This window comes from Felis catus, chromosome B2 (genome assembly GCF_018350175.1).
Source record: "Felis catus isolate Fca126 chromosome B2, F.catus_Fca126_mat1.0, whole genome shotgun sequence".
In the NCBI taxonomy this organism is placed as follows: Eukaryota; Metazoa; Chordata; class Mammalia; order Carnivora; family Felidae; genus Felis; species Felis catus.
This window is the reverse complement of record NC_058372.1, coordinates 135,410,729-135,437,535: the sequence shown is the minus strand read 5'-3', so window position 1 is coordinate 135,437,535 and position 26,807 is coordinate 135,410,729. Positions and strand designations below refer to the sequence as shown.

At 45.2% G+C, this 26,807-nt stretch overlaps 1 protein-coding gene across 9 annotated transcripts in view; it reads right to left on the bottom strand.

Annotated features, from left to right (window-relative positions):
• Positions 1-26,807, bottom strand: part of PLEKHG1 (pleckstrin homology and RhoGEF domain containing G1) — a 235,911-nt gene that overhangs the window by 69,685 nt on the left and 139,419 nt on the right. The gene's annotated exons all lie outside the window — the stretch shown is intronic.

Sequence of the window (26,807 nt, the reverse complement as noted above, 5' to 3'; positions counted from 1 at the left end):
AAAGCTTTGAAATGATTTTACATCTTTTGACAACAGTACCAGCTCCCAAGCAGAGCTAATGTGGGCTCAGATCCACAGCGGGTTAAGTGTGTGTGGCTTAGAAGCTTGGAGGTGCTGAGAGAAAGCTGTTTTCTGCCCCGGGTGGGAGAGTTCATAACTGAGTGTTCCCCCTTCCCCAGCCATGCTTGAAAAAAGAACTCTGTAGGAGGCAAGAAAACAATAAAGAAAAAAGTGAAAACAGCTGAAATAACGTAAAATAGAAAATAAATCCAATCCCCTGCCCTGGGCTGCACGATGTACCGTGGCCCTCGACCAAACGTCACACGGTGTCATGCAGCATGTGGAGAAAGGGACCCTGCGAGAATCCCAGGCCACAGCCACATTCCAACGTCCAGTCGCGAACACAATAGCATTTAGGTGCGATCAGCCAAAGGAGAAACGAAATTGAAGAACCATCAGATAATTCTTCCTTCTCCCTTTTCATCAGGCACATTCATTCTCTCATGCTCTTCACGTTCCTCAAAGGAACACCAGGCAGGGCCTCACCATAAACTTTCTCAGGAGCCCATTTCCCAGAATGCATCCTAACTTACCATTCTGGTTCTTCAATACTAAAATCGCTGGCGTGCACGAACCATGGTTTACGCATTTATTTAACTTCAATCCAAGTTAGCCAACATATAGTGTAATAATGATTACAGGAATAGCCTTTAGTGTCCCATCACTTACACACAGCACCCAGTGCTGAGCCCAATAAGTGTCCTCTTTAATGCCCATCGCCCATTTAGCCCATCCCCCACCGACACCCCTCCAGCAACCCTGTTTGCTCTCTGTATTTAAAAGTCTCTTATATCACGATCTCGCGGTCCGTGAGTTCGAGCCCCACGTCAGGCTCTGGGCTGATGGCTCGGAGCCTGGAGCCTGTTTCTGATTCTGTGTCTCCCTCTCTCTCTGCCCCTCCCCCGTTCATGCTCTGTCTCTCTCTGTCCCAAAAATAAATAAACGTTGAAAAAAAAAATTTAATAAAAAAAAAATAAATAAAAGTCTCTTATGGTTTGTCTCCCTCTGTTTTTATATTATTTTTGCTTCCCTTCCCCTATGTTCATCTGTTCCGTATCTTAAATTCCACATGTAAGTGAAATCACATGACATCTGTCTTTCTCTGATTGACTTACTTCGCTTAGCATGATATACTCTAGTTCCATCTCCATTGTTGCAAATGGCAAGATTTCATTCTTTTTGATCGCCAAGAAATATTCCATTATATCTATATGTGTGCGCGTACACACACACACACACACACACACACCCCACATCCTCTTTATCCATTCATTAGTTAATGAACATTTGGGCTCTTTTCCATACTTTAGCTATTGTCAACAGTGCTGTTATAAACATCGGGGTGCATGTGCCCCCGCGAAACAGCACTCCTGTGTCCTTTGAATAAATATCTAGTAATGCAATTGCTGGGTCGGAGGGTGGTTCTATTTTTAATTTTTGAGGAATCTCCACACTGTTTTCCAGAGTGGCTACACCACTTTGCACTCCCACCAGTAGTGCAAAAGGCTGAACCAATGTTTCTAAACATTTTTTCTCTTTTAAGCTTTGTGGTAACATCTTTTCTTCTGAAGACAGTGGCCATCTCAAGAAGAAATTTAAATTCACAGGGTTTTAGTGTCTCTGGCACCCAAAACCCACAACAGCAAGACATAGCCTCCTTCCTTTCATGAATGGAACAATTATAAGGAGCTTAAGTATCTGCATAGGATATAGAGTTAACGCCCAAATAAGAAATGCTAAAGATAGCTAGAAGTGAAATAAGTATCTTTTGAACAACATGTAAACCTAACCTACACTTGTGCAAAAAAAATAAATGTATTCAATGATGCTTACATAAAATTACAAATGGTACAAAAAGATGGGCTAATATTTACTTGCACTGAATGCTTATATTTGATAGTTGTTTAAAACGTTGCTCAACATTTTATTTACTTATCTTTTTTTTTAAATAGGCTTCACACCCAGCGTGGAGCCCAATGTAGGGCTTGAACTCATGACCCTGAGATCAAGACCTGAGCTGAGATCAAGAGTTGGAGGTTTAACCAACTGAGCCACCCAGGCACTCCTGATAACATTCTGTTCTATTCCGTTCTATTCCGTTCTATTCCATGCTATTCCATTCTATTCTATTCTATTCACCTTTATTTATTTTTGAGAGAGACAGAGACAGAGTATGAGCAGGGGAGGGGCAGAGAGAGAGGGAGACACAGAATCCAAAGCAGGCTCCAGACTCTGAGCTGGCAGCACAGAGCCCCATGCGGGGCTTGAACTCACGGACCGCGAGATCATGACCTGAGCCAAAGTCAGACACTCAACCGACTGAGCCACCCAGGTGCCCCATCATTTTAAAAGGACATGTCATGTGTGGAATTATGAAGGTAAAACATAAGGTTATAGATGGGCATGAAATTAAACAGAAAGATAAGGATAGGCATGATCCACACAAATAGCAGGATAAAGTCTAGGGCAGAAGTGACATATGTGTGTGCCAAATTCACCTTGCTGGCTGCCATGGGCTTTGAAGGAGAAGACAATCCTTTTTCTCACTTCAGGTGAAGAGCTTGCTCATTTACAGAAACCGGATAGTAAATTCTTCACGTGAGGGAGAGATGGAGTTAAGGGGCTTGAAGAATTTCAGCTGGGGTTAGAAACAAAGACCCATGGCTGGCTTCCAACAGAGGATGGCCCCTCTCCAAATGAGAGAGTTTCTAAACCCCCCAGTTTGTGGTAGGAAAACTAGAATGTCAAAGCTGCTCATTTGTTGAAATTGTTGAGAAAACAGACCGTTAGGAGTCCCAATTTTTGTAGGTCACTCTAGAAAACGGATCAAAGTCATAGGGCCACAACTCGTTCCCCCCACTGATCATAATTAAGCCTTTTAAATAGGATACTTTAACCCTAAACCAGTTACTGGAAACGACTGTAGCATGCACTGCATTAGCAGCTGTAATCATCTCAAGCCAAAATGAGAGGTTCGAAGCTCGGTGATAATAACAGTTGGTTCAGGGCTCAAATGACAGGGCAAAGACACCAATGAAATTTATTAGAGCCTGTCACACTGCTTATCAATTTTATTGGCTTGATGTCAGCACTTACGGCTACCCTACAGTTAACAATGAAGGATCAATTTAAAACGTTTGCATTGAAAACGATTATTCTCCAAAAAGATCAAAGAATTCACTCCACTTGGGAGAGGGACAAGGTGGGGAGATACACACAAAAAAAGAGCTTGCCACTAGTTGGAGAAATGTTCTATTACGCCATTTTAAATTTAGCCTCAGGTATTTGTTTTCTAATCCGTTTATGGCCTCAGGATCTCCTTGAGATTTGTACACGGGTGTCCTCCTTGCGGTAACTCTTTCATCCCCTGGAACGTCCGGTACTGAAAACACCCAAGTAAAGACTAACTCAGTGCTATTTTACATTTATTTATTTTTGTGAGACAGAGGAAGACAGAGCACAACTGGCGGAGGGGCAGAGAGAGAAGGAGACGGAGAATCCGAAGCAGGCTCCAGGCTCTGAGCGGTCAGCACACAGCCCGACGCGGGGCTCGAACCCACAAACCGTGAGATCGTGACCTGAGCCGAAGTCGGACGCTTCACCGACTGAGCCATCCAGGCGCCCCTCTATTTGCAGTGCCATAAATGGCAAAGGAGACCGTTTGCAAAGTGGTACCCGAACTACAAGATAGGTGCAGAAGTTGAGAGTAAGCAGGTGGAAACTTCCAACATTTTGAGGGAATGAGATCTGTTGAATCTAACGATAAATTCGGGCTTATATTTTGCATGTCTGATTTCTTCTATTTTGGTTTTCTAGCGATTCACTTCTTACTGTATTTTACAAAAGAATCAGCGTGTGACTGACTGGAAGAAAACACGCACGCACTCACACACATACACATCCCCGTCCCTCGGCACAGGCAGAGGAGCCCTGGTCTAGGAAGCCCCCCAGCAGAGACGGTGCAGAAATGGACAGAGTTCAAATTCCAATTTAAACTCAAGTGCAGTGTCCTTGGTAGTTCGCCTTATTTCTCTAAGACGCTTATAGAATTAAATTAATGTCCCTGCCCCATTTCCCTTCTTCCTCTAAAATAACATTTAAAAATGTTTTATTTTATTTTATTATTTTTTTCAACGTTTATTTTTGGGACAGAGAGAGACAGAGCATGAACGGGGGAGGGGCAGAGAGAGAGGGAGACACAGAATCGGAAACAGGCTCCAGGCTCCGAGCCATCAGCCCAGAGCCCGACGCGGGGCTCGAACTCACAGACCACGAGATCCTGACCTGAGCTGAAGTCAGACGCTCAACCAACTGAGCCACCCAGGCGCCCCTAAAAATGTTTTAAAATGATAACCTGTTTACCATAATAAAGATAAACCACAAGAGGGAAAGAGACGCGGACTTAGAACTATAAAGTCTCACCACACTCCACATCCTTTCTACTCCCTTCCGCCTCCTCTCTTGGGGAGAGTCCATTGTAGAAACACAACAAAAAGGTTCCATTCCGAAGTCCTCTTGCTGACATTTCAAAGTTCGACCTAGTGGGTTTATAGTTGGCTCTTTTTGGTTGGTTTTTCTGTTTTTAGAACTTTCAAATCCCAAGTCCTTTGATGTAACTCGTATGTGAGACTTTGGGGTCTTTATTTTGAAGGAATCATTTTTTTTTCTTTTCTCCAACCCCTCCACCTTTTCTAGAAAGTAGTCATCTGTTTATCCCCAAACCTGCCCTCCAAATGCCATGTATTACATTGGGATGCCACTGACGCCACAGTAAGTTACAAAAACTTACACTTGCGTATCAATTTACAGTTTAAAAGCATTCACATTCATTCCTACAACCCCCCCACCCCCCGCACCTTTTATTGAGGACCTAAGACTGTGTGCCGAGTTCTGTTTTACAAGCTAAGAATTAAAAAAATGAATAAAACATGATTTCTACCCCCAAGGAGTTCCCCGTGTGGTTGAAAGACCGGTGTAAACAAACAAGTACAATACAGTGTTGAGGCGGCATGGCTGATAAATATTCAGTATGGTGGACAGAGGGGGCAGAGAAAAAGTGCTCAATTCCAGGGCGGAGAGAGGCTCTCTACCAGAGGAAGTGTGCGTGGAACTGAATCTTTGAGGAGAACCAGCATTCCGGATGTAGAGAAAGGGAGACAGCATCCAGGAAGGTAGAAAAGTGCAAACAGAGGCCTCAGGCCGCTGAAAGGAGCCAACCTGGGCCAAGAGGGCAGGGCCTGTGCACAGGCACACAGACCCTGGGGGTGAGCTGCGGTGTGAGGACAGGCGGATCATGGAGAATCTTCCGTGCTCTGTAGGTGGTGGCCACCACGGAAGGAGGTAAGGGACACCGCAGACCATCCCAGCCTCAGTGAAGAAAACAGAACAGAAGGTGTGAAACTGGGGTGGGGAGGCCAGTTAGGCCAGCAGAGCAGCGCAGGTGAACCCAGACCAGGCCCTCAGCGGCAGGGTCTACAGAGAGGAACGCCATCTAACCGGCGTGAAGGACAGAAAGGAGCCGGTCAAGGGTGAGAGTCACAGTGTGTGAGGGACACTGTTGGCTCTCAGGATGTAGGGGGCCCACGGAGGTCACCCCAAGACGGGTCACTTTGGCAGAAGGTCTATTTTGAGTTAAAAAGCAATCAAAACCCAGCAAATTCAGGAAAAGCTCTTCAACCTCCCCCCTCAAATGCCTAAAGAGAATTGAGAGAGAGGACCTGCTCCAGAAAGAGGGCTATCACCACAGATAACCACATTATGACATGAGCCACGTAAGGCAGACAGGGAGGGACCTAAGCAAGGCCACTCCGAGCAAAGTCCTCTCGTCCTATTGTTTCCGAGGGACCCAGCAAACATTTGTTTACCAAACATTTACTTTTTTTCCATCTTCCTTAAATTGCATTCCTTCCTCTGAAGGCCCCGACCTTTGCCCCCTTCGCCTTAGTTCCGGATGACTTCATATATATATACACATATATATATATATACATATATATATATGCATATATATATATGTATATATATATATGAAGTATATATGTATATGTATATACATATATGTATATGTATATATATATATGAAGTATATATGTATATGTATATATATATATCTCATGTTGCCCATCTTTGGAATTCCCATGTCTGTCCGTACGTACGCTGTTAAATCGGATTTTGTCCTGTTAAATCTGTCTCAGGTCAACCGGATTCTTAGCCGGGCTGGAAGGACCTCGAAGGGGCCGGGATTTCTTGCTCCCCAACGAGGAGGAGGGAGTCCGCGTTTCTCTCTCCGCTCACTTTCCACGCTGAAGAGAAGGAGCTCTGTTCTCCTCCCCCGCAGCAAGACATTTCTCTTACCCTCTGTGGCGGGCAGTGAATGAAAAGGCAGGAAGGCCAACGCCTCGTCCACCGCATGGACGGAGCTGGGATGCTCCCTCTGGGAACAGCACCCACCGGCCCTCACCCTTCCTTCTGCCTCTCTTGGCCTGGAAGCTGGTGAGGTAAAAGTAAGCCAGGGCCGCTCCTGCTGGCCGAGCCTGCAGAAGCCTCAGCTTGGCTCTAGGCCTTGTTGGCCGGCTGGTACCCGCGGTACCGGACCGCCTCACAGCCAGAAAAATCACTGACACACACCTCTGGGGATCTGCGATGAAGAGGAGACAAACCTTTTGGCCTCACTCCTCTAGACAGGAGACCTCCACGCAGCTCTGGCTTGCTCATCTTGTCTTCTTAGGGTCAAAGCTCTGAGCAGACATACGGGGTTTTACTTTCCAGCCATTGTCCTCTGCACAAATAGAGCCCCCAGGGAACATCACCGTGGTCATGACCGGTTCAGCATCACCGGCCTGGCCCAAGTCCCGGATGCACTTTCTCTCCCCGTTCCCGGGAGCCCTGAAGAGAAGAGGATGGTGGGCTGGGGGCAAAGACAGAGCGTCAATCGGTTTGGGATGTGTGAAGACACGTGTGGCTGTAGGATCTCCAAGGAGGGGTTTGGCAGGCTCGGGATCTGGGGAAAAAAACAGCGGTTGGCTCAGAAAGCTCCGTGGGGAGCTAGAAGCTGCGCAAAGGCTGTGCAGCTTTGGGCTCGGGCTGAGGCAGCGCTGACAGAACAGAGAGGCCAAGGTCGTCTCCGGTGCTCCAGCGTCCACGGCCACGGCCAGCGCCCACCCACAAAAAAGCAGCTTCCGAGTAGCTGGGTGTTGGCCGCCTGCAGCCTCGGTGAGGGGGGAGCAGGCCATGGCACCTCCAAGAAGTCTCCTGTGGCAGTGACAACAGCGAAGAGCCCTTGCAAAGGAAGTGATAACAGTAAGCGAAGAGCTGCGAGGCCACGGGCAGCACAGGACGCTGGGGCTCTGGCCGGTGAGACCGCACCCCTGAGCGGCAGCAGCGGTGGGGGGCGCTTTGGAGGGGGTCTATCTTGGAGCAGAGGGCCTGGCAAGCCCTCCTCTTCCGGACAGTCTCGGGGGAAACTGAGAGAGGATGACAGATTCCCGGGTGCAGTGACTAGAGAGAGCTGCGGCCTGCCCTCGAAGTGGCTAACGGGACTGTGAATTTTGACCCGGGAAGAGACGTGGGACCGGGGAGGATTGACCGGTTGATCCGTCCGCCCGTGCACCCACCTGCACGCCCACCCACGCACGCACCCACGCACCCCATGCGCGCACTCATCGCAGATGCGTCCGTGAACGGGTTGGTGGTAGGTGTAGGGAAGGGGAAGCCGAGCCTGAGAACCAGGTCAAGGGCCAAGATAAGCGGTGGGGGGGGGGGGGGGGGGGGGGGGAGATAAGCCCCTCGCCTGGGAGGTCCGGGCTGGGAACACTGTCTTTCTGAGTAGAGCAGGGAGTGGCCACATGGGTCAGCTTCATTTCTTGGCTAGAAAAAATTCCAGTGAGCCAGAGAATACAGAGTAAAAAGTTCCCTCTCCCTCCGCAGGGCCCCTCCCTCTCCCCAGATGTCATTCTCCAGAGGTACCTCTGGTTAGTGCCCTGGTATGCATGCTTCTGGGCTATGTTCCAGGGCAGTGACATTTGTCAAAAATGAGATCTATGCTCGGTTCACAACTTCTCTCCCCCCACTCAATGTATATAAATACACAGGCTTCCTATATGTCAGGATAGTTCTTTGTCATTCTTTATAGTGACTGCGTTGTATTCCCTTCAATAGTTTCATTATAATGTACACAACTAAGAGTTTTGGGGGCCACATCCTATGTGCGAGTTTCTGTATTAAGGGGGGACATCAAGAAACAAGTAAGATGTGACCCTGTACTCTAGGTACCCACAAGAAGAGTACAGGAGAAAGGCATGTGAAAGAAAGAAGTCAGAGTATGACAATGTGTTATAAAAATTATTTACAAAATGCGGTGGGAGGATAGAACACATTTTCAAACAAAAGAAACCCTTTCTCTTTCTTCCAAATAAGCCACTAATCAGGGTTTATAGTAAAATCTCCCTCTGTAGCCTGCAGATAAAGTTTCAGGAGTTAATCTTCCAGTTAATCTCTTTTCTCTGATTTCTCTGCCCACCTCCATGGGGGGGGAAGGGGGGAGGAGGGTACAGCTAACGAAACGGGAGGCGGGGGTCTCTGGCCACTTCATCAAGCTGGAAACAAAGCTCTTATTGTGGGAGCAGTGTTTTCCTTGAGTCTGTATAACGTTGCCTCCACACTGCGGAAAAGTGCGCAGAAAATGCCATATATCATCATGGCGACAAACTCTGCCAACCTTGTTGGGGGTCGGGGAGGAGGGGGGGCAGAGGGGGGAAGACAGGGAGGATGGATAGAGGGGTGCAGAAGGGGGAGAAGAGGGAAGAAAAAGGGGGAGTAGAAAGCACAAGAGGGAAAAGAAGACGAGGAGAGAAAGAGGGAAGAATAAGAGAGGAAGACGTACACCCCGTGTGCACGCACCGCGAGGGGGTTGGGTGGGGGGGGGGGAGCAAAGGGGGAAGAGTTAAAAGCAGCATCTGTTGCTGGTAAGAGATCAGTTCTCATCCAGTCTTCCTAACTGATGGTATAGAACCTGATCTTAACTGGTGGTATGTAAAAGTCAGAATTAATGGCTCTGAGACATTTGAGTAAAAGGATCATAAACAAACAAACAAACAAATAAATAAATAAATAAAACTGGGAGCTTTCGGCCTCATTATACCTAGTATAATACTTTCAATACATAAAGCATCAGTAAAAAATGTCAGGAATGGCCTTCTTGCTAAGCTGTGACAAATGATACAGCCTGTTCAGTCCCCTCCAGTGTTTCCCCTCTTCCTCCTAAGAGAAGGGGAGCAGGGAGGTGGGACAGGCAGCCCTAGACAGGGGGAGGATTGGGCAGGTCTTCCCAGAAAGAGAAACTTGGTCTGGGCAGACAGGAATTCTATGAAAAACAGAAATGCTGAGTAGAAAGAGAAATAGATCTCTGCTTGAAGACAACTGGGTATATTTGGTTTTCTCCAAACAAAAACTGGGTATATTTGGTTTTCTCCAAAGGCTTTAAGCAGAAAACACAAATGAACTGGCAGCCTATAGTAAGTGAATCAGAAGAAACAGGATTAGCATTAATATATTAAAGTTCTTCAAGCAACTGGATGCCCATCTTTTCCTATGCTTCTGGCAAACCATTATGGAAATCAGTTGTCTTTTTTTTTTTTTTTTACTTCATATTGACATCCAGAGGAAGATGTGATGTATACAAACGCAAATAAATTTTAAAAATTCATGACAATTAAAAAGAATTTGGTGCAAATATAGTACTACAATTAATCTCTTAGCTTACCAAGTTAGAACGGAAAAGTTCTTACGAGAGTCCCTTCTGTAATAAAAACATGGCAGGAAACTTAATTTTCTATTGCTTTGTTAAATATTTATTTTAAAAACTGTGTTTAGTGTTTTCAAATTACATTGACAGCATTCTCATATGTAAAAGCTCTTCTTAAAATAGGGGACAGGGACACATGCTGATTTCGAAGTCCCGCTCACACTGAGATATCTTTCCATACTTATTTGAAACCCACATTGCTTTTTTTTTTCTGTACTCTCTAATCCCATCATCATTTCTAACAACCAAAAAAGAATAAAGCATTTCTGGGATAATGTAAGTGCTCACCGAATATGCATGAATGTAAAGTATGTTTAAAATCTTCACAATGGGCAACCAGAGAATTTGCCAGAACCATCGGGAGTAAAGCACAGCACCAGCATCCCAGCGGGTGCTGATGAGATAGGAAAGACAGGTTTATTAAACACTTCCTCCGGAAGGAGTTCCCCCACCCCCCCACCCCCCGGGTCACCTTACTTTTCTCCAACTCTCTTGTTACATCTTCCTTCTCATTGGGTTAACTTTATACGGCATCATTATTATTATTATTTTTTTGCCATTTTATTTTCATCACCGAGACAAACTCTGCCAACTTTGCTGAGGCTGGGGGGAGAGGGGGGAACAGAGACAGGGTGAAAGAGGGGGATAATGAGGAGAGGGGGACGGAAGGGGGAAAAGAGAAGAGGGAAGAAAAAGGGGAGTGATGTTTTCCCTGAGTCTATATAACGTCGCCCCCCGCACCATGCAGAACCATGCTGAAAACGCCATATAGTTCTCCGGGTCCGAGCCAGGGAAGGAAGCAGACAGATACAATTAGATGTGGCTGTAATCCTTAAGGAGGAAAACAGCAAAGGGATGTGATGTCCTGGCAGAGCTTTAAGTACCTGAAAATGAGAACTGATTCATCTCAATTATAATCGCGGTACTGCTGGTATAATTTGAAACACGGTAATTAAGGAAAATTAAATCAAGCCCAAAGGATTTTGTATATGGGCAAGAGCATAAAATAAAAGATCAGTAAAATAAATGTACGTTATTAGATCATCTGAAGTTTAACACCTCCTCACTGCTATTTACTACGATCAGTAGTCTTACGTTTATGTTCATTGCTACGCGCGGAGCTCACTGCTTTAACGTGCATTGTCTTATTTAACCTTCACGGCAACCCCAGGAGGGGGGCCCGGTTATTAGTCCCATTTTACTAGAAGTTTAGAAGATTTCAATTGTTTCCCAAGGTCCCACAGACAGTGAGCGACTCAGTCACATTCAAACTAGGGTCAGCTGACTTACAGCCTGGGCAGTGGGAAACCCAGCACTACTGTTTCCAAGGCTTCCGTCCTTAATGCAGTCTCTTTAAACAGTAGGCGATGTTTGCTGTTGACTTCTTCTGGGGACTTGATGTGGTTTTGATTAGGTTTGAGGTAGGAGCCTACCAAAGACAACAACTCTCATTGACTTGGCGCCTACCGCGTTCCAGGATCATCAGCACGCTGTATCTGAATCAGTCTCAGTCCATTTACACGTCAAGCCTCCCTCCTTCGTGTGCTCGTCAACACACATCCCGCACATGCTCTTCCAGCAGCCGAGCACGCTGGCTTTCAACCGTCTGGCATTTGACTTCCAACGCTGGCTCGCGCCTTCCTGTCTCATTCAGTTCACGAGTTCTCTTCCTTCCCTCTCAACTTGCGCCTGGCTTTCTACTCCTGCAAAACGTCCCCCCTTCCCTTTTCAGGCGCAGGTCATTTCATTCCTCTTTATGCCCTGACTCTTCCGTAGCTCCCCCACAGGAACACTCTCCTCTACAAAACGGTCATGTGAACCCTCACAAATGAATTCTTCCAGGCCTCCCAGTACCATGCTACTCTTAAGTATATTAAACAGACTTTACATGATGGGGAGCCTAGAAATCAGTGCACTGAAAAACTATAGGACTGGCTGGGGCGCCTGGGTGGCTCTGTCGGTGAAGCATCTGACTTCAGCTCAGGTCATGGTCTCACAGCTCGCGGGTTTGAGCCTCACATCAGGCTCTCTGCTGTCAGCACAGAGCCTGCTTTGGATCCTCTGTCTCCTCACCTCCCTTGCTCCTCCCTTTCTCTCTCAAAAATAAACATTAAAAAAAAAAAAAAACCAGATACACAGTTTTGCCACATACACAGCACAGGTCACCGTATGCGTAACCTAATCATATGTTAGACAATAATGAACTATAGGACTTATTTAATGAGTTGGAACACTTTCTAGTCTCTTTTACTGAGACAGGAACTATACTAGAGGTGATTCTCATAGCAACTGATCTGTATACAGTAGGTACTCAAGTAGCATTCACTTGATAGAGAAGAAACAAGGCCTAGGAGACAAAAACCTAGTGTTGTTTGTGCTAATTTGCTTGGAGCTCTAACCCTGAAACAGTTTCCACTAGGCCTCAAGGCTGGAGCTACCTGGGCAATATCAAGTAGTGAGAGGAAAAAGCTGGAAGACCTTAATGTCCCATCTACTGAGTCACACAGTTTAATAATGACCTCAAGGTCAAGCTGTTCTATTTGAAAACCGCAGTGCAGTGAGGCTGTGTATGTTAAAATAAAGAATCTACACATGGACTGATCTCTGTATGGGCAGTTTTTCAATGCGGATGAAGGTGATTATACTTTGGTGGCATTAGGTAATCCGCTGCTAAATATGGAGATGCCTATAGGCTAAACCCTTCCGTCCATTGTACCCAAAACAATGAGTGGCCCTAAGGACATATATTACTGCTTCTCTGGCTATACTGTTGTTGACCTCATCACGGTAAAATCTGAGCCAGAAGTTACTTATTGACACAGAAACAGCTATGGGCTTGGAGATGTGCAGGGGGGCAGAGGGTAAAAAGGGGGTGCAGGTGGGCCACCGTGACGGGACATTCCTCAGAAACCTGACTTCCTCAGGCCTCCTGAATGGGGTACATCCGGAGATTTCCTTCTGTCATACTGGAGGCCTGGTCTCAATTCGTGCCCACAGAGTGACATGTGTGATGTAGGGAAAACGGTTCTCCTCTCCTACATCTAAGGCACACTGTCCACGGCCATGGCCATCTTGCTACTTAGAACTGAGAAGGAGGGAGGGAGACCGATCTTGTAGGATGAGATTTCCATAAGTGAACTTCCAAGAGATTGTATGGAATGAATTTCTACAGCAGCACTTTCACAGTCTGAACAGAGGTACGCTATGTGTTTTTTCTGGTAACAGATACAGTTTCCATCTGCTGCAAACCTGCTTTCCCAAGAAGCAGATTTATAGGAGGACAGAGCAAGACGTGGGCGAAAGGGCAGAAGTTCCCTCGAAGGCCTCAGCTCCGGGGCTGCCTCTGGGTGCAGTGTGGTGGAAAGTGCAGGAACCACAAGCACGGGCAGCCTGGAGCTGGGAGCTGTACCTTGGATGGTTATTGGCCTTGATGAGACCCCACCGCCTCAGCTTTGAGTAGGGGTAATGCGACAACGCAGGCCTTGGGGGTTAACCGATGAGGCCCATTCAGGGCGCCCAGCACGTGCGGCTGATGTATGGCCTTCCGTGTGCCCGCTTCCTCCTCAAGGAACTACCTTCACAGATAAATTATAATAAAAACTGCCGCCGTCTTTCTCTGCCACAGGTATTCACAGTGCCACAGGAAGGCTGACGTCCTTGAGCAGCTTGCTATTAACCATCCTTTTTGGGACAGGGTCTGAAGATTGTTACGGGAGACGTATGCATACAAAGACCCCGGCCCTCTCACTTGCTAAGCCCGCCTGGACAAGAAATCCTGCCTCTCCCACCTGTCTTGAAACTGATCCCTCCTCTCTCCCATCCCTGCCTTGGTCTTGGTTACCTTCCACGTGCCTACTGCATGGACATCCTAACCAATCCCTCTATGGGGCTCTCACCTCTCCAACTTTTGAGAATGAAGCCAACGCGGTCTTTCTAGAACTCAAATTTGATGTCTGCCTCCTGCATAAAATGACTTCCCGTAGCCTTCAGCATAGAGGGAGGTCCTTCAAGGCCTGCACCCCCGCCTACCTTTCTAGAGTCTTCTATCCACTCTCCTGTGTTCCCCTCCTTCCCTTACCCCCAACACCCAGGCATTCACTCCCGGTACTTTCAGGAATACCCTCTGTCTGCTGGCTTCATTGTCTTTGCACACTCTATTTTCACTAGCAAGATGGCCCCTCCTACTGTCAAACCCAGGCTAAGATTCTTCCCAAGAATCCTGTTCTATCCTTTCAACCTCTTGGGGGTCAGACGCTCACCTGAACATCCGCATTTATAATTCCACGATAAAAGAGGAGGGAGTCCTCAACAGACAGTCCGGTCAGAATGCCTTTGTAGTTCCTGCTTTCCCTCAAAACTGCTGTCAACAATTCGCAGGTGTGACCCCCTAGCTTTCCCAGCCCTGCAGGTTTGCGGAATGAGGGCGGTGAATTCTCTAGACCAAGTCTCTCTGTTAACCGGGCGAAGCCAAGCCGGGAAGGCAAGGGTTAAGGAGCCAGGCTGCACTCAAACTCCCTAAGGCTGAAGTTGTATTGAATTGTAACCCAACCCGGCATTCCTCTTCTGCCCCCTCCCCTCCCTTTGTCCCCGACCCGGCGATTTTTACCACGCAACCTCTTGAAGAGGCAATTCGTTTTCAACTCTCTCCCCACCCACCCAACTCCCCGCTAAGCACAAGAAAAGAAACGCTCCCCTCATCAAAAGTAGATTAACTCACACCCCTTTCTCTATCTGCATTTGCATGGGGAACACCCTTTACCAGGCTACAAACAGACCCCTGGGTTGCGTGATTTATCCACCGCTTTATGGAAAGCCAGACAAAGGCCGTGTCTTTTCAGCAATTCTGTATTTGCAGGCTGCCGCTCGGGGCCAGGGCTGGGGCGCCCCTCCCGACTCATCTCCCACTTAAAGCTTCTGAAAGGTTAACAGCATAACTTGAAGCCCCATTCTAAAAGTGAAGGAACACTTGTACCATTTCTTGTGGATCCAAAGAGGAAAAGAAAAGGTTAGGAGAAAATATTTTCAAGTGCAGTCTAAAGGAATGGCTTGTTCTGTCTCTTACACACACACACACACACACACACACACACACACACACACACACACACTGCACAATGCCCTTTAGGCAGCTTGCAGAGAGAATTGAGGAGTAATTTCGCCTCAATGTGATTTTGATTTTGCTATTTGCCATTCGAGAAACCACAGATGTAGGCTGCAGCCTCTTTCTTTCAGGGGCCTACTTTAGGGAAGAAGGGTATCCAGCACAAGATTCAGTATGGATTCTTTTCTATTCGTTTAACAAAACAAGACTCTTAATATTTGGAACAAGCATCCCATTTTGCTTTGGGTTGCACAGATGCTTGAAATTTCTCATCATGTCTCTATTATTTGCTTAATGCGTCCCCTCGCAGAGTAAGGATGACAGCACTTTTCACGAAGTGTTATGTCACCTTTGTGAATGGATCCGTTGTTGTCCAAGAATCTTAGGTATTAAAAGTTAATGGCAATTAATGAAATTCTGACACGTGCTCCAGCGTGGATGAAACCTGGAAACATGCTAAGGGAAACAAATCAGACGCAGAAAGACGGACGTGGTTTAAATTCATAGCCAGAAAGTAGACTGGAGGTCGACAGGGGCTGGGGGCAGGGGAAAATGGGGAGTTATTGCTGAACGGATCCAGACTTTCTATCTGGAGTGATCAGAAAGTTCTAGAAATGAGCAGCGGTAATGATGGCACATTATGAATGTGCTTAATGCCGTTGAATTGCACACTTAAAAATGGCTCACGTGGTAAATTTCATGTTATGGATATTTTACAGCAGCGGAAAACACTGAAAAAGTCAATTATTCTAACCAGAAAATCGCTTTGTTTACGAAGGCCAGGCATCAGATGATATAGTTTAGATGCTCTAACAAACATAAGGAAAATTTTTTCTTGCTATTCAGGCACATTACTAAAGACCCTGGTTATGCCCTGATTCACAAGTGAAATTCACCAGGGTCACGGAGGTGAGTTCTAGGTGGCCTTACATTAGTCCGTCTACTAAGGAGGTCTTTCCTCTGGCGCCTTAGTGCTGTCGCATCCACCCCACCCCTCCCTTTGCTGTGGGGGAGGCGACCAAATAATTAAGCTTATTTTAAACATGTAGGGTAAATAGGCTCTTAGTGAGAGTTTGGAGCCTCTCCTGGGGTAAAGACACAGGAGTTACTGTTTGGCGTTTGAAATAATCTATTTTGGCTGCTCAAAGGACTTACTTATTTCCTGGTTACATTCTTGAGAGCTGAGGCTGGAAGAGATGAGATCTCCAGTCATCTTTAGATTTCAGCTTTTTGAATTAGATTCATTTATAGAGGATGAAGCTGAGGTCAGGCTGGTGGGTCACCCATGGGTGCACAGCTACAGACCCAGGGCCCAGGCCGACCTTCTGGCCGTGTTACATCGATCTCGGTTTGACCTAGCTCAAGCCAAGATTCTGAGAATAATTTCCTTCCACTGTTGCAGCCCTTTATATTGGAAATGAATCCCAGCTACCTGTAGGTATGTCAGGTAAACTAAAAATCACACTAAGATATAACCTTTTTTTTTTTGACCTGTCCTTTTTAGGTTGCACTAAAGTTAGATTTTCGGAAATAACCTCTTAACATAGATTACCAAACACAACAATCGATGACACTTCAAAACCTACCCGAAATGATTGGCTTTACCAAATAATACCCATTATATTAGTAATCACATAATAATAACTCTCACTTGAATGCTTACTATGTGTTTATCATTGTGCTAAGCATTTTGCACGGAAAGCCTTATTTTCACAACAACCCTATTATTCCCATTTCACAGGTGAAACACCCAACGTAGAAAAGTTCAGTAACTTGTCTGAGATCACACAGGAAAGTGGAAGAGTCAGGATTTGGATTCAGTTCTCAGATTTTAGCTTCTCATCATTGTGTTGTCTTTCACAGGGGATTGGGAGGGGGGAGTGGTAATTTGTGCTGTCTTTTTTTTTTATTTTTTATTTTTGGGACAGAGAGAGACAGAGCATGAACGGGGGAGGGGCAGAGAGAGAGGGAGACACAGAATCGGAAACAGGCTCCAGGCTCTGAGCCATCAGCCCAGAGCCCGACGCGGGGCTCGAACTCACGGACCGCGAGATCGTGACCTGGCTGAAGTCGGACGCTTAACCGACTGTGCCACCCAGGCGCCCCTGTGCTGTCTTTAAATGTTGAGCTTTCCCTTCGTAACAATGGGAAAAAAATGCCTTTAGGACTGTGGACCTCAACATCCATTGCTGTTTAGAATCTGGAGAGCTTTAGGAAAACCGAGGCCATCTCCAGGAAAATGGATTTCAATAGCCCAGGGTGTCGCTTGGGACAAGAAAAGTAACCCCTCCGCAGGTGATACAAAGTGCAACCTCTACTTTAGAAAATGCCCTATTTTTAAGCTGCTCCTCCTAACTAGATTTCCTACGTGATAGCTTTTAATTGCTCCAATAATAGCCCCTTTGAACCTGTTTATGAGGCTTACTATCCTTGGTCTAAATCTAGGTGATGACCACTTAATTGCGCGTTCCTCATAAGGTATCTTTATTATGTTTTACTTTTTCTTATTTTTAAAGTAAGAGTTTTCGTCTGGTGAATCTTCTTACTAAAAGTAGTTTTTGAACATTCTAGATAAGTCGGAATATTAAGGAAATTTACACATTTAATCAGTAACCTGCTTTACCTGATTTTTTTTTATGTTTTACGTTTTTTTCCAAATTAGGACAGAAACTTCAAAGCGTGCTCCTGCTTCAGAATGGGAGTCGGGGAAAAAAGTGTTCCAGAGAACCAACCAGACTATTATCACATGTGGACTAGCCCAGACACACACTCTGGTCTTGGAGGAGACCCTCCAAAGCCTACCTGTATCTGTGCTGGGGGAAGAGGGCAATTTCACAGGTCGCTTTAGGCTTGTCCCAAGAAGTTGCCAAGGAGGTGACTCTAACTGTGGCCACGTCCCCTCTGTGTCACCCCTCTGGTCAAGCCCAAACTATGTGGTGGCTAGACACAGAAGGTGCAAACTTCTCACACATGTCCAGGTCAATTTTGCCCCGGCCAGTGGCCGAGATAGAGGACACTGGGCAATAAAAGTGAGAGGTTTCCAGAAACGAATCGACAAGTGTGTGTGAATGTGAGAACTCTCCTTAACTGGCATATAGGGGGCACCCAATACGTCTGGGTTTTTTTCCAGTTGTTGCTAAATGGAATGGCTGGGAGACAGGACCCGGATACAGTCCTGGCTCTTCCAAAACTTAGCATCAGGGCCTGGGTTTGAAGAGCTATCAGCTGTCGAGGGTTTGCGTGGTCCCAGCACTGCGCCAGGCGTCTTACAGGCATGCCCTCATGTGATCTGCACCACGTCCCAGGAAGTACGCGATATGCTTTCATTTTAACATGAAGAGACCGCAGGTTACGGAAGTTCAGTAAGGGCTTGAGATCAAAGGTAGTGACAGCGAGGGATTTGCATCCAGCTGGAGAAATCACTTGCTTCTCTGAATCTCCATTTCCCCAGCTATAAAAATGATGGGGTAGACCTAGATAATTCATTCAGCAGTTTTTTACAGATGGCCTAGTACGTGTCAGATACGGGGAGGGTTAGGAATAGAAAACTTACCAACTCACCTCAACTCTTGCAGAATCTGTAGTCAGACCTCACAGTTATTTTCTCTGTAATTTTCCCTGTAATTTGGTGTGATTTTACTTAATCAAAAATCCCACGCATTTGAAAACAGTCTAAGGGTCATCAGCAGAGGGGTGATAAATGAAATGTCTACATAGACTATTATGTAACAAAAACGGAAGAAAATTCTGGCACGTACTCTATATAATAAAGATAAACCTTGAAGATACGATGCTAAATGAGATAAACAGTCACAGAGGGACCAATACTGTATGGTTCCACTTATATGGGTCCCGAGAGTGTCAAATTCATGGAGACAGAAAAGAGAATGGCAGTTGCCTGAGGCTGAGAGATGGGGGAATGGGGAGTTACTGTTGAAGGGGTACACAGTTTCAGTTGACAGGAAAGTTCTAGAGATGGATGGTGGTGATAGTTGCACAACAATGTAAATGTGCTCAATGCCATTGAACTCTACACTTAAAATGGTGAAAATGCTACATTTTAGGTATATTTTACCACGATTCAAAAAAGAGATTAAAAAAATTCTGTGAGAGGGGCACCTGAGTGGCTGAGTCGGGTAAGCGTCCGACTCTTGATTTCAGCTCAGGTCATGATCTTGTGGTTCGGGAGATCGAGCCCCACATCAGGCTCTGACGTGCAGACAGTGCAGAGCCTGCTTGAGATTCTCTCTCCCTCTCCCTCTGTCCCTCCTCTGCTTGGGCTCACTCTCGCTCTCTCTCTGCCCGCCCTTCTCCTGCTCAGAATAAATAAACTTAAAAAAAATTCCACGAGTGCTACTGTGCAGAACAATGCTTATACCCCATAAGTGGCAAAGTAGTCTTGGTGGACAAAGGAGAAAGCCAAAACATGAATGACCGGAAAACGGTTAACTAAGTTATGCAGGCTGACAAGTTGTGCATCGGCCCAAGCCACCTCTTCCTTTTCTAGGTATTTAAAAGAGGGTTCCACTAGGTGTTAGGCTTATCTCATGATCCAGGTAAATTCTTCTATGCGATTAGTTTCACAAGGTGCAAGCATCTTGGGACGACATTTCTGGCTGTGGTCAACTTCTCTCAAGTGAAGCTTGGTTTGTGGAGAACATCATTTCCCGAATTCTATAACTTTCTACCCACTCACTATAACTGAATATTCAAGATGGCACACATCCACAAGGCAGCCTGATTCCAACCCAACTGAACAGGAACTGTTTTAGCAAATCTTCAATAGAATTTTGCCCACAGGCGGTCTTTGAAATATATGAGCACTTCTTCAGCAGACCAGTAATAATAGCTACTCAATCACTTGAGTTAACTCAAGTTTTTGAAATGCCTTTTCATTAACAATCAAAATGTTGCCTCAAATGAAAAGCCTAATAGGATGGGAAGGGACTTTTCGGTTGCAGGTATTTCTAAGTGCTTGGTCATGCAGAAGAAATGAAAGCACTCAGTTAGGTCTGTGAAAAGGATAGTTTCTATTTTCTTCCCCTCCCCGCCAATTACATTGTAAGGCTGTACCTTCCTTTATTATGTTGTCTAGCTGTATCTGCGAGTGTAGGTGGTAAACATCACCTAATGTTAACGTCAGAAATACGCTAATATTTACCCCTCAAATCTCCTTGGTGTACTAAGAGTTCCATCAACACCAACTGCTATAGTCTATGCAAGAACATTTGACCAAATTGTGCAAATGCTTTCAGTAAAAGAAAAAGTTCCTCCAACTATTTGTGGTTACAAGTAATCACGTTTGTTGGGTTGAGATTAGGGTAAAAAAAAAAAATCTATTTTAGTTTCCAGAAACATGAATGAACTCTCAAACTGCTAAGAGAAACCGAAATTCTTTCAAACCACTTTTTCTTGAAAGGTGGAAACGAAAAGAGCCTTAAGGATATTTGTCTTGGTTTTTATTAGTCTCATTTAAGATAAATGGAAGACCGTGTTTTTTGACAACAGGAATACTGTTCTTGCTCTGAGCTAAGGGGTGGGGAGGCTTACTTGTAACAGGTCATAATAATTCAAAGAATAAGTACAGTCAGTTCTGCTATGAATTTGTTCCCACATGATTAATATACAAGGGAACAATCTGAACTTAATTCAAATATCCTAACTTTGCCTTGGCTTATGCAGGATCTCATCCGTAAGAAACACTAGGTGGACTCAGAAAATTGTCCCCAGTTCCAGAGAGCAGCACAGGAAGACAAAAACACGTGCGCTCACCTCGAATGCCTACCAGAGAACTCAGTCCACCTGCACGCATAGTATGTGCCACACTCATCCGTGTCGGGTGACTTCAAAAGAATCCCTTGGGGCACCTGGGCGCCTCAGTCGGTTAAGCGTCCGACTTCGGCTCAGGTCATGGTCTCGAGGGGTGTGAGTTCGAGCCCCGCATCGGGCTCTGGGCTGACAGCTCAGAGCCTGGAGCCTGCTTCGGATTCTGTGTCTCCTTCTCTCTCTGCCCCTCCCTCACTTGTGCTCTGTCTTTCTCTCTCTCTCTCTCTCAAAAATAAATAAATGTAAAAAAAAAAAATAAATAAATATTAAAAATATCTTTCAAAATAACCCCTAAACTGCAATCCTGTAGATGGTTTCCTATTTTTTCTCTTTCCTCTTAGCCTGTCTTGTATTTTCCCTCTCTGTTCTTGGTTCTTTTTCCTCTTTTATTGTTCTTTTTTCTGACTCTTTCTCTCCTGCTCCCTTTCTCTATTCCTCTCGTATAGAGGGTGGCAGGTGTAGCAACCCGGGGGCTTCCATGAGCAACTTCAAGGTCAGGTTTACTAAGCAGGCATGTATTTCTTAACCATTGAACAAGTCTAAGTCTGTGTCTTCATTTTTCTCAGATTCCAATCTTTTTTTTACTGTATCACTGATGACGTTTTTGAGTGTTGTGCTCAAAACTCATTTTTCCCATAAGCCCTATTTCCCCCGCCCCCGTAATTTTGCACAGTGAGCGATTTTTAGGAATACGCATGTCATGTGTCGCGTTACGGCAGTAAAAGGAGTGGACTCTGGAGTGAAACTGGGTTTCAGTTTCAGCTCTACCGCTATCTGTCTATGTGGCCTCGGATAACTAACTTTACCCTTCGTCCATTTAATATTCTTGCGCTAAAACAGGGGTATTATACTAATACCCACGTGATGGGGCTATGAGCGAGGATGGGGCTTAAGCCAGTGCCTGATATGTGGTAAGTACTCAAATATTACTCGCTGTTAGTGTTTATTTTTTAGCGTTTTTGTTGTTGCTATCCAGGCACATATTTAGAAAATTGACAAGTGTTAGGGGGCCTGGGTATCTCAGTCATTGAGTATCTGACTTCGGCTCAGGTCATGATCTCATGGTCCTTGAGTTCAAGTCCCACATTGGGTGAACATGAACGAGCCCTACTTTGGGTAAAACACGAGCCCCACTTCTCTCGCTCTCTCTCTCTCTGCCCCTTGCTCACTTGTGCCCTCTCTCTCTCTCTCTCTCTCTCAAAAAAAAAAAAAATTTACACGTGTTAGATACATAGTATGTTTACAGCCGTTGGGAACCAGTGAGGTCACAAAGCTTAAGGTGTCACATTGGTGATGTCACGGTCTACCATGCTCCCAGGTGAATCTGATCAATATAGATATTTTAAATAATGTTCCTAAGTTTTGACTCAAGATCTAATCATAAAGAGGAGAACTGGTAGCCGGAAGTACACACGAGCTCTGGGGAACGGCCAACAGCTGCTTTTGTGTAGCAACTCCGCAAACTTTGACTCACTTTGCTTTTACAAAATGCTGTCCACCTTGAACAGTTTCCCTGTTAATACCTTCTGACTGATCACTAATGAACAGCACCTTCAAAATGGGCAAACTCATTAGGACTCGGAAAAAGTGACAACCCAGGTCTCCGTCTTCCCTCCCACGTTAAATTACAATGAGTTGAACAGATGAATGCTCAAACTCACCATATTGAAACGGAGGAGGACACAAATTAATGGAAAGGGATTCCACGCCCATGGATTGGAAGAATTAGTATCGCTAAAATGTCCATATTACCTAAAGCCATCTAGAGATTCGCGGCAATCCCTATCAAATGTCAGTGGCATTTTTCAGAGAACAAATGATTCTAAAATGGGTATGGGACCACAAAGGAGCCCAAATAGCCAAGTCAATCTTGAGAAAGAAAAATAAAAAGCCAGAGGTGTCACAAGGCCTGATTTCAAACCATATTACAAAATGACTGTAATCAAAACAGTATAGTATGGTAATCAAAACAGTCACGTAGACCCATGGAACAGAATACAGAGCCCAGAAATAAAACCTACGTATCTATGGTTAATTAACTTACACAAAAGGAAGCAAGAATATATAATAGGGGAAAAGATAGCCTCTGCGACTGACACTGTGGGGAAGAGTAGATAACCACATGCAAAAGAATGAAACAAGACCACCTTCTTACACCATATACAACAATTAGCTCAAAATGGATTAAAGACCTGAATGTAAGACTTAGAAGAAAACATAAATGATAAGCTCCTTGACATCAGTCTCGGTAATTTTTTTTTTTTTAATCTGTCCCTTGAGATAAGGGCAACAAAAGCAAAAAAATGCAATAAAATAAAAACACAAAACAAACACAAAAACAAAACCAAATGGAACCACATCAGACTAAAGAGCTTCTGGAAAGCAAAAGCAACCATTAACATAATGAAAAGGCAATGTACTGCGTGGGACAAATATTTGCAAAGGATATATCTAATAAGGGGTTAATATCGAAATATATAAGGAACCCATACAACTCAATAACACAGAGCCAAACAATCTGATAAAGAAATGGGCAGAGGATCTGAACAGACACATTTCAAAGAAGACATCCAGATGGCCAACAGGCACATGAAAAGATGCTCAACGTCACTAATCATCAGGGAAATGCAGATCAAAACCTCAACGAGGTATCACCCCATACTGGTCAGAATGGCTATTATCAAAAAGACAAGAAATAACAAGTGTTGGCAAGGGTGTGGATAAAAGGGAACTCTGACACACAATGAGAACGCAAATTGGTGCAGCCGCGGTGGAAACCGGTATGGAGTTTCCCCCCCAAATTACAAATAGAACTACCATATGATCCAGCAATTCCACATCTAGGGATCTATCCAAAGACAATGAAGACACTAATTTGGTAAGATACCTACACCACGTTTATTGCAGCATTATTCACAATAGCCAAGATAGGGAAACAACTGAATGACCACTGATAAATGAACGGGTGAAGAAGTGGTATACATACGCAATGAAACACTACTCAGCCACGAAAGAAGAGTGAGGTCTTGCCATTGGCGGACCTTGAGGGTATTAGACTACGTGAAATACGTCGGTTGGAGAAAGACACATACCGTATGATGTCACTTTTACCAGTGGAATCTAAAAAACCAAACCAAACCAAATCGGACCAAGACTCACAGATACAGAGAACAGAGTGGTGGTTGCCAGCGGGGATGGGGTTCGGGGTGGGGTGAAGGGGATTAAGAGGTACAAGCTTCCAGTTATGAAATGAGTGATGAGGATGTAATAGACGCCGCAGGGAATCCAGTCAATAATATTGTATTAACTTTGTATGATGCCAGATGGTAAATGCCCTTACCGTGGTGGTCAGGTCCCAACGCACACAAATGCCAAATCACTATGTTGTCCACACGAAACTAACAGAATATTGTGGGTCAATTATGCTTCGATAAAAAAGCAACGAAGTGGAAATAAAATCACTGTGTTCCCACCTTCCAAGTTGTTGTCATCGTCGAGGGGGCAAGAGAGGAGAAGGAGATAGGGTAGGGTAGGGAGGGAGGGAGCATGAGAACAATGATAGCAACACAACGACAATCATAAAGAGATACGGAAATGAGTAGTCCAAGTGAGATCTGCTCATTATGTATAGTGATCAGATATGCTATTTGAGGAATAGCTTCTACACAAGCAGAAAACTATTTAACAGGGTTGCTTCTAAATTACCAGAGATCTTAAATGGTTTTAAGAAAGATCTCATTCAGTCATTATGATAAAAGCTCTTGGAGGGGAAAACAAATAGAGACATTCAAATAAAAGTACTCAGGGGCGCCTGGGTGGCGCAGTTGGTTAAGTGTCCGACTTCAGCCAGGTCACGATCTCGCGGTCTGTGAGTTCGAGCCCCGCGTCAGGCTCTGGGCTGATGGCTCGGAGCCTGGAGCCTGCTTCCGATTCTGTGTCTCCCTCTCTCTCTGCCCCTCCCCCGTTCATGCTCTGTCTCTCTTTGTCCCAAAAATAAATAAAAACGTTGAAAAAAAAATTAAAAAAAAAACAAATAAAAGTACTCAATGCCACGTAAAAGAAAAAGTACATTAAATTGTGCCAAATCCCATAGTGTAAGTTCTTTATGAAATCCACCCACATAACAAGCCTTCATTAAAAACAATTCCAGCCAAGTCCTACACCCCAGCCTTGAACACATATTTCCCCCAGTATTGAAAAAAACTTTACGTGACCTCATAAAAAGTGTCGGCATAATAAATGTTATTTAGGCTGGAGGAAAAGTATTCAGTGAGGATATCTGCACATAAAAAGGTACTAAAAGCCATGACAATTCACCTCTTCTCAATAGCCTTCTCCCTTGGTTCGAAACCTTTCTTCTCTTCTCCAGTGTCCTAAGCAGTTACGGCTGGCCCAGGGAATGTCTACACAGAATCCTGTTCTCATAGCTAAGGCAAGAGAGTGGAAGAGCCACAAACTGCCCCTTCCCACACCAAACAGTCTTGTTTCTCCAACAGGATCCATAGGAAGCCAGACTTCATCAGAAACCACAGCTAAATTGACAGTGTTGTCCTGGAGGACGGGGTGGCCCTGGACAAAAGCTAACTCCGATTCCATTCTGAGTCTAAGTCTCTAAGCTAAGTCTCTAGACAGAGTAAATGGTGGGCAGGCACTATAGACTCCCCAGGCCTGGTCAACAGGTTTCCTTCCTCTCTCCTTCCTCTCTCCTCCTTCCTTCCTTCCTTCCTTCCTTCCTTCCTTCCTTCCTTCCTTCCTTCCTTCCTTCCCTTCCTTCCTTCCCTTCCTTCCTTTCCTTCCTTCCTTCCTCCTTTCCTTCCTTCCTCCTTTCCTTCCTTCCTTCCTTCCTCCCTTCCTTCCTCCCTTCCTTCCTTCCTCCCTTCCTTCCTTCCTCCCTTCCTTCCTTCCTCCTTTCCTTCCTTCCTCCTTTCCTTCCTTCCTCCTTTCCTTCCTTCCTTCCTTCCTTCCTTCCTTCCTTCCTCCTTTCCTTCCTTCCTCCTTTCCTTCCTTCCTCCTTTCCTTCCTTCTTCCTTCCTTCCTTCCTTCCTTCCTCCTTTCCTTCCTTCCTCCTTTCCTTCCTTCCTTCCTTCCTTCCTTCCTTCCTTCCTTCCTTCCTCCTTTCCTTCCTTCCTCCTTTCCTTCCTTCCTTCCTTCCTTCCTTCCTTCCTTCCTCCTTTCCTTCCTTCCTCCTTTCCTTCCTTCCTCCTTTCCTTCCTTCCTCCTTTCCTTCCTTCCTCCTTTCCTTCCTTCCTTCCTTCCTCCTTTCCTTCCTTCCTCCTTTCCTTCCTTCCTTCCTTCCTCCTTTCCTTCCTTCCTTCCTTCCTCCTTTCCTTCCTTCCTCCTTTCCTTCCTTCCTCCTTTCCTTCCTTCCTTCCTTCCTTGCTTCCTTCTCACTCTCGCTCTCCCTCTCCCTCTGCACAGATTTGAGAGAAGGCTTGCTTCCTAAGTGCAAGAAGGTTATCCCTTCCAAATAAAGGGGTGCCTCCACTACTAAGAGCAACCTCTTTTCTAAGCTATGGTAACGTGCAGAGCATCTTTCAATGTGTTTCACACCACCAAGCATGTGAAAACCTCCTTCTCTCCTCCACCTACCCTGACGCTGTCTACACTATCACGCACTAAAGGAAGAGTCTCTGTCGACTGAAACACACAAGAGCTGGGAGGTCGGGGATCAACATTCTAACCCTTGTTCAGCCACAGCTTTTGAACAATGCTGAATGCTCTCCACAAAGCTATGCTTAAGGCTTCGGCTCTTTAAGTCTTAAACATTAAGGGTGTGATACTCACTTACTGGCTTTTTAACACAGTGGACAAAGGTGCTTGAAAAAAAAAACGTAGCTCTCTAGGATATGATAGAAAAAAATAAACTGATGTCACACTCAATATTTTACTCATTTTTTCCACTAAATACGTATGTCCTCAAATGGCCCCCAAGATGATATTATGTAGCATCTCTTATAGTTCAAAGGTGACATTCTGTAGCAGGGAATTCACTTCTAACTGGACAGCATTATGAACTAT